The sequence below is a fragment of the Heteronotia binoei genome, chromosome 10, assembly GCF_032191835.1.
Source record: "Heteronotia binoei isolate CCM8104 ecotype False Entrance Well chromosome 10, APGP_CSIRO_Hbin_v1, whole genome shotgun sequence".
Taxonomy (NCBI): Eukaryota; Metazoa; Chordata; class Lepidosauria; order Squamata; family Gekkonidae; genus Heteronotia; species Heteronotia binoei.
Window position 1 is genome coordinate 40,988 of NC_083232.1, and position 8,555 is coordinate 49,542.

Below are 8,555 nucleotides of genomic sequence, written 5' to 3' on the forward strand. Positions count from 1 at the left end.
AACTTACGAGGAAGCTGCAGGAGCAGCGGAACGCAATCAAATCCGGGGTTTGCGTGAAGGCTAGAATTTGTCCTTCAGAAGTCAACAAACAACGGAGGGACTCCTGTGGAACTTTATTTTTGAGTCATTGTACTCATTTTGAAAACTCTGTGACTGTGTGGGGTCCTCCTTGGAATATTGTTTTGAGACTGTTGTTTTCTATTTCTATTTATACTGTATGAATGTATGCCCACTGTTGTAGGCTGTTCATTTCATTATAATAGAACTTTATATACACCAGTTAAGAGTGTTTGTGCACAATATTTTGTATTTTTGTATTTTTGCATATAAACTTGTGGCTATATATAGCTACATATGCTTAACCCTATCCACGAGTTATATGTAGCGCTGCTCACTTTACCCCATTCCGTTGTCTGACGAAGTGCGCTCCTAGCACACGAAAGCTTACGTTCTCAATCAAACCATGTTAGCGTTCAAGGGGCTACTGGACTCCAATCAATCAGTTTGGTGTAGTGGTGAAGTGTGCGGACTCTTATCTGGGAGAACTGGGTTTGATTCCCCACTCCTCCACTCGCACCTGCTGGAATGGCCTTGGGTCAGCCATAGCTCCAATAGAGAGCCGGTTTGGTGTAGTGGTTAAGTGCGCGGACTCTTATCTGGGATTACCGGGTTTGATTCCCCACTCCTCCACTTGCACCTGCTAGCATGGCCTTGGGTCAGCCATAGCTTTAGCAGAGTTTGTCCTTGAAAAGGCAACTGCTGTGAGAGCCCTCTCCAGCCCCACCCACCTCACAGGGTATCTGTTGGGGGGGAGGAAGGGAATGGAGATTGTGAGCCACTCTGAGACTCTTCGGAGTGGAGAGCAGGATATAAATCCAATATCTTCTTCTACCTCACAGGGTGTCTGTTGTGGGGGGGGGGGAAGGTAAAGCAGATTGTGAGCCGCTCTGAGACTCTTCGAAGTGGAGGGCGGGATATAAATCCAATATCTTCATCTACCTCACAGGGTGTCTGTTGTGGTGTGGGGGGGAGGAAGGTAAAGGAGATTGTGAGCCGCTCTGAGACTCTTCGGAGTGGAGGGCGGGATATAAATCCAATATCTTCATCTACCTCACAAGGTGTCTGTTGTGGGGGAGGAAGGAACAGGAGATTGTGAGCTGCTCTGAGACTCTTCGAAGTGGAGGGCGGGATATAAATCCAATATCTTCATCTACCTCACAGGGTGTCTGTTGTGGTGTGGGGGGGAGGAAGGGAAAGGAGATTGTGAGCCGCTCTGAGACTCTTCGGAGTGGACGGCGGGATATAAATCCAATATCTTCATCTACCTCACAGGGCGTCTGTTGTGAGGGGGGAGGAAGGTAAAGGAGATTGTGAGCCCCTCTGAGACTCTTCGGAGTGGAGGGCGGGATAGAAATCCAATATCTTCATCTACCTCACAGGTGTCTGTTGTGGGGGAGGAAGGAACAGGAGATTGTGAGCCGCTCTGAGACTCTTTGGAGTGGAGGGCGGGATAGAAATCCAATTTCTTCTTCTTCTTCTAAAACAACAGCGGGGGTGACGAGATGGAGCCTTGATGGCAAACGCTGGAAGCTTTTCTGTTCGCGTAACAAACAGAAAATGAAACGTACGCTTGCTGATGACTAATACAGAAGCAGTGAGTGCCTAGTTTGGTTGAATGCCGGCCAACATTCTCGGTCTATTGTAAAAAAACACCACGGCATACAGAGCTGAGTGCTCTAAACCACTTCTCTAAACCACTTCTCCATCATCTAAGTGAAGTGCTTCGGAGAGTTCAGCGCCTTATATCAATGCGAAGCATTACAGTAAGTGTTAGATTTACTTCTCATGCTATTAAGATAACGCAACAATAGATTGCTCAGCACCCCTGCAGTTCTGGCAGTTCAGCAGGGGTTAAATCTAGCAAAAGTTCCCCCCGGCTGAAATGGCCATCTTGCGCAAAAATCTTCGCAGCAGATCCACACATACATGGAGTTGCCGCCCCCCAGGAGGGCAAACATACAAAAACATCATGAATGAATTAACGAATAATCTTAAAGGTGCTTTCTTTGTATCTCTCCCATGGGATCCAGGGAATTGGGCAAAGGAAGCTCTGGCTCTTTCCTTCCTTCCCTAGGGGCCCAGGAGGGGGAGGAGCCTCAGCCAACGGAAGGAAGAGAGACTTGGCTCAGTGGTTCTGCTGTGCGATGGAGAGAGCCTGGCAAAGCAAGCTCCGCCTCCCTCTGGCCCCTTCCTCCCCAAGGGAGAAAACAGAGGCTATGCTCTGTAGCTTCTGTGCAATTGAGCAAGATTTGCAAAGCAGACTTTAATGAAGAAGGAAGCAAGAGAGAGGGAGAAGGAAGGAGATGACAACCAGCTGCTTGGGGGCCTGATAGGAGCCCTCCAGGGGGCTTGATTTGGCCCCCAGGCTGCATGTTTGACACTGCTGTGTTAGACTTCCAAAACAGACACCCTGTGAGGTAGATGAAGATATTGGATTTATATCCCGCCCTCCACTCCGAAGAGTCTCAGAGGGGCTCACAACCTCCTTTACCTTCCTCCCCCACAACAGAACCCTTTGAGGTAGATGAAAACATTGGATTTATATCCCGCCCTCCACTCCGAAGTGTCTCAGAGCGGCTCACAATCTCCTCTACCTTCCCCCCCACCACACAACAGACACCCTGTGAGGTAGAAGAAGATATTGGATTTATATCCCGCCCTCCACTCCGAAGAGTCTCTGAGGGGCTCACAACCTCCTTTACCTTCCTCCCCCACAACAGACACCCTGTGAGGTAGATGAAGATATTGGATTTATATCCTGCCCTCCACTCTGAAGAGTCTCAGAGGGGCTCACAATCTCCTTTCCCTTCCTCCCCCACAACAGACACTCTGTGAGGTGGGTGGGGCTGAGAGGACTCTCACAGCAGCTGCCGTTTCAAGGACAACCTCTGCCAGAGCTATGGCTGACCCAAGGCCATTCCAGCAGGTGCAAGTGGAGGAGTGAGGAATCAAACCTGGTTTTCCCAGATAAGAGTCCGCACACTTCACCACTACACCAAACTGTCTCTCCAGTTTTATATGAAGGATGGATGGCCTGAGCACTATCCTGCGCAAGCACTTTATCTCTACTGCGAGAATAACAGATTGGATACTGGCTTTACGAGGAAATTCTTCTAGGGATGTATGCAATATAGTGACCATACTGGGATTGTTGCGCGTTTTACGAATGACCTGATTGAATTGTAATACAGTGCATCCGGCTCACTATTTTTCATGTGAGATTAACTGTTGTTGTTACAAAATTGAAGAAAAATATCTGTGCGAATTACTGCAGAGATATACACAGGAAATATCGAGGAGTGTTTATTGGGTCATTCGTTTGCGGTGTTTTTGCAGTTTCGCTGACCCTCTAGCAGGGCCCTGGAGTCCTTTTGGAGTTACCCTCCATGGATCAATACCCCTGGATGAAAGGGCAGTTTTGCAGACCCTATAGAATCACATCCTGGCTGATTCCTTCCCTATCCCAAATTCCACCCTCCACCAGGCTCTGCCCCTCAAAGCTCCAGGAATTTTCCAAACTGGAGTTGGCAACCTAACCCACACATCGTATTCCAGAACTCCCTAATTTTCCATTCACGGATGACCCTATATTGGAGACCTTCTGGGGCCAGTCTAACACCTTTCTGGCCCAGGACAGTTTTTAAAAACTGGGTGACTGACTGAGCCAAAGGCATGACTTATTAATTTCGTAACTCTGAACACTTTGATTGTGCCGACTGTTGTCACATCCTGCTTTAGCAGGAAGACCATTTGCACATTACTGAAATTCCCCGCATCGGTGTTTTAAAAACTGTACGTTATGTGAAATTCTCCACAGTAGATTTTGCATCGCCGGGTGCAAACCGAAACGCTCTCCCCGAAAACATCAGGGCCCTGCGGGACTTGCCACAATTCCGCAGGGTTCTGCAAGACAGAATTGTTCAGGCTGGCATTTAACGGGGAGACGACCGCTATTCCGCCATCCCACAGCACCGGAAACTGAACTCATCCCAATAACCACACCATCCGGATTCTAGGGAATGAAACGGAAGCTGAACAAAACGTTCCTGAAATGCGTGACGCCGTATGAATCGTTTTAATGATTTGATTGTGATTTCATTTTGCGTCATGTTCTTTTCACTGTTTTTAGCCACCCTGAGCCCATCGAGGGAGGGCAGGATACAAATGCAAACAAATAAAAAAAAGTTTTCCCCCTCTTACCCCACATTTTTGGAATCCTCCGTTTTAGCGAGTACTGAAAATATGGAGTAAGCAGGTGAAAAACTTCGGGTTTGTGCCTTGCGAGGAAAAAAAAATCTACTGTGCGAACATTTCAAATAATGCAGTTTTTAAAACCACTGCAAGAGATTTCACCGCTGTGGAAATGGTCCAAGCCACCTTCAGCATTACAAAACGGAAAAGAAAGCCCTTATTACTTCCTTCCTAATTAATACATGAATAAATGCCCTTATTACCTCCATAATTGATGCCCTTAGGAGAGGATTCAAGGAAAGAAACATGGCGCCTGGGTTAAGAGAGTTTACAACCCGACCTGGATTGCACAGGTTAGCTTCATCAGGTCTCAGATGGGAAGAAGAGTCAACCCCACTTACTCTAACAAATGTTGGAAGTGTCTAGAAGCTAAAGGGTCCCTGTTTCATATATGGTGGCAATGTAAAAAGGTTAAAAAATACTGGTCACAAGTTAATATTTGGACCCAAAAAATTTTGAAAGAACAAATTAACCATGTGCCGGAATTGTATTTGTTAAACATTTGTAGACAAAACGTGACTCCTTCTAAATTGAAATTGTTATTGTACATAGTTACTACCGCTAGAATATTGTATGCCAAGTATTGGAAGAGTGATAAAACCCCCAATAGGGATGAATTTATTAATAAATTGTTGGATGCCGCGGAATCCGATTTAATGTCCACAAGATTAAGAAATGGTAATGTGCAAAAATGTCAAGAGGACTGGGACCCTGTCTATAAATGGGTCAAAAGTAAAGGTTTTGGATTGGAGTAACTATACTTTTTTATTTCTTGGTTATTTAAACCTCTCCTTCTCCCAGTGTGCATGATTGGGTTTTGTAGATGTTAGTATTGTATCTTTTGTGTTTTGTTTTGGTATGTATGTGTATATGTGTATTATTTTTTCTTTTTCTTTTTGTATGTGTTGTCTTTCTAAATAAATAAAAAAATTTTCTCTGGGAAGAAGAGTCAACCCCGGCTGGTACTTCGATCGGAGACTTCCAAGGAAGTTCATCATACTTTCAGTTGTTCAACATGCTATACCAATCCTCTAATTGCACCTGCTAATGGATGGAAACTTAGTGGCATACTGGTCTGAATTCTGAGAAGGCAGGAGAGTGGCAAATGAGAAACTGCTGCTTGGCAAGACGTCGCTGAAGACTGACTGCAGGGGCTTACTACAGCAAGCTTGTTGAGTGACCTTGCTGGTGACCAGTGGGTTTAATAATTCTTTGGCCCTGGGCAAAAGTCCAGGATGCGACCCTGCCCCCACTGGAACCAAGCAAGGCACAGTGCTTGCCACGTGCAAGAATTCCCAGCAATTCCTAACCTGGACTGATGTCACTTCCGGTTTGCCCCTGGAAGTGACGTCAGTCCTCTCTACCAATTGTCAAAATTCCTAGAGAGGAAGTAGCATCATACTTTCTAGGAATTTTGACACTTGGTAGTAAAGAGGACTGATTTCACTTCCAGGTAAAAGCCGGAAGCGATGCGACACCAATGGCCAAAGGCCTTTACAATTTGATTTTACTCCTGCTGACACTTAAAGTGATGACAGGAAATGTTAGCCAAGAGCAGAGAATCCCTAAAATGGAGCATTATTCTGACTGTACTTCCTATATATGAAAAATAGGAGCATCTGCTTCCCCATCTCCTTTTAAGAAAACTGAAAACTGTTATTTAGATGTCTCTAGTGAACGAGACCCCATAGCCGTTCCTGCTTCCCAGGTTATGTTTCACCGACAGCTAATTTAAATCCTTACCGTCACCTCATTGAACAAAGCCGTTAACAAGGTGTGAATATCCTAACAGACATCTCCTGCTTCGGCTAACCCCCGCCCAAATTTCACACGCAGAAGAGGAGATCATTTATTTCTGTCATGCAAAAGCTATCCCCTAATCTGTCCTGCTTATCTGAATTATTCTTCTTTCTCATTGAATATTCAAAACCAACGGAAGACATTTATCTGAGCTGTGAGGACGGAGATAACGGTTATTGCTCCTGAAACAATACCGTTGTAGTTGATATTCTGGTGAGATCTGAAGACCTATTTTCTTGAGGCTTGGAGAAACGTCGACTGCGGGGTGACATAATAGAGATTTACAAGATAATGTATGGGATGGAGAAAGTAGAGAAAGAAGTACTTTTCTCCCTTTCTCACAATACAAGAACTCGTGGGCATTCGATGAAATTGCTGAGCAGCCAGGTTAAAATGGATAAAAGGAAGTACTTCTTCACCCAAAGGGTGATTAAGATGTGGAATTCACTGCCCCAGGAGGTGGTGGCGGCCACAAGCATAGCCACCTTCAAGAGGGGTTTAGATAAAAATATGGAGCAGACGTCCATCAGTTGCTATTAGCCACAGTGTGTGTGTATGTATAAAATTTTTTGCCACTATGTGACACAGAGTGTTGGACTGGATGGGCCATTGGCCTGATCCAACATGGCTTCTCTTATGTTCTTATGAGGCGTGATTGAGTTGCCGGATTTTTAGTTACCAGGAGCATTGCAGAAATCCTTTGGACTTCAGGCAGATGTTTTCCTTCTCCAACAAACATTTGGCAGATGTGCTCCTCCTCCTACACACGTTTAAAATGGTCCATCAGCCGAATTCTGTGTGTTCAAAAAAACTCAGCTTTCGATGCAATTACAGCCTGAAAACCACATTGATGGTCATGGAGGTACCACAGTGATGAGGGGACGGTCCGTGACTCTGCGGTGGAGCATCTGCTTGGTATGCAGAAGGTCCCAGGTTCAATCCCCAGCATCTCCAGGTAAAAGGACCAGGCAGGAGGTGATGGGAAAGACCCCCACCTGAAACCCTGGAGAGCCTCTGCCAGTCTGAGTAGACAATAATGACCTTGATGGGCTGAGGGTCTGATTCAGTATAAGACGGATTGATGATTGACAGGGCTGGGTAAGGAAACGCCTGGATATTTGAGAGGGGGGGCCTGGAGAAAGCAGGTGAAGTCCTTCAAAAAAGGAGGATGTCAACCGCTTTGGATCCACGTTGAGGAGAAAGATGCAGTATAAATGAAGCGAGTAAATAAATCAATGAGAGTGCAGACAAACATGGTACCCTGGATTCTTCACCCATCCGCAAAGGTCAAAATGCACACACAACCTCAATTCAGAATGAGGCCTTTTAACTTTCAATCTTCGCTTGGTTTTACGCAGGGCTTTTCTTGTAGCAGGAATTCCTTTGCATATTAGGCCGCACACCGATGATGTAGCCAATCCTCCAGGAGCTTACAGGGCTCTTCTTACAGGGCCTGCTGTAAGCTCCTGGTTTTATGAATCAAAGGCAGGCCACTCTCATTTTCATTGGCATTACTCAAATTAAAAAGGGCATTTTTGGTTGGGGGGGCACAGTGGGAGGGCTTTTAGCCCCACTGGTAGACCTCCTGATGACACTTAGCTTTTTTGGCCACAGTGTGACACAGAGTGTTGGACTGGATGGGCCATTGGCCTGATCCAGCATGGCTTCTCTTATGTTTTTTATGTTTTTTTAAAAAACGTATTTTTACTCCCTTAAAGCACCAAGAACAGTCCAGGGAACCCAGTTCTGAAAAACAAAATCAAGCAGGGGTTGACAGGGTTAACATTCCGCCCCTCCCCTTCCCCTCGTGGATGCAAGACGGATTGGGTCTGCCCATGCAATTTCCTTTCTACAGACAGAGGAAGAGCCATGAACTTCATCAGAGCTGGGCACTTCTGCCAAAAGAGATGATTAAACAGGTGATGCAAAAGGGTGATTAACATGTGGAACTCACTGCCACGGGAGGTGGTGGCGGCTACAAGCATAGCCAGCTTCAAGAGGGGGTTAAATAAAAATATGGAGCAGAGGTCCATCAGTAGCTATTAGCCACAGTATATGTGTGTGTGTGTGTGTGTATGTGTGCATATGTATGTATGTGTGTACACACACACACATATATTGGCCACTGTGTGACACAGAGGGTTGGACTGGATGGGCCATTGGCCTGATCCAACATAGCTTCTCTTATGTTCTTATGTGACACAGAGTGTTGGATTGGATGGGCCATTGGCCTGATCCAACATGGCTTCTCTTATGTTCTTATGTGACACAGAGTGTTGGACTGGATGGGCCATTGGCCTGATCCAACATGGCTTCTCTTATGTTCTTATGTGACACAGAGTGTTGGACTGGATGGGCCATTGGCCTGATCCAGCATGGCTTCTCTTATGTTCTTATGTGACACAGAGTGTTGGACTGGATGGGCCATTGGCCTGATCCAACAT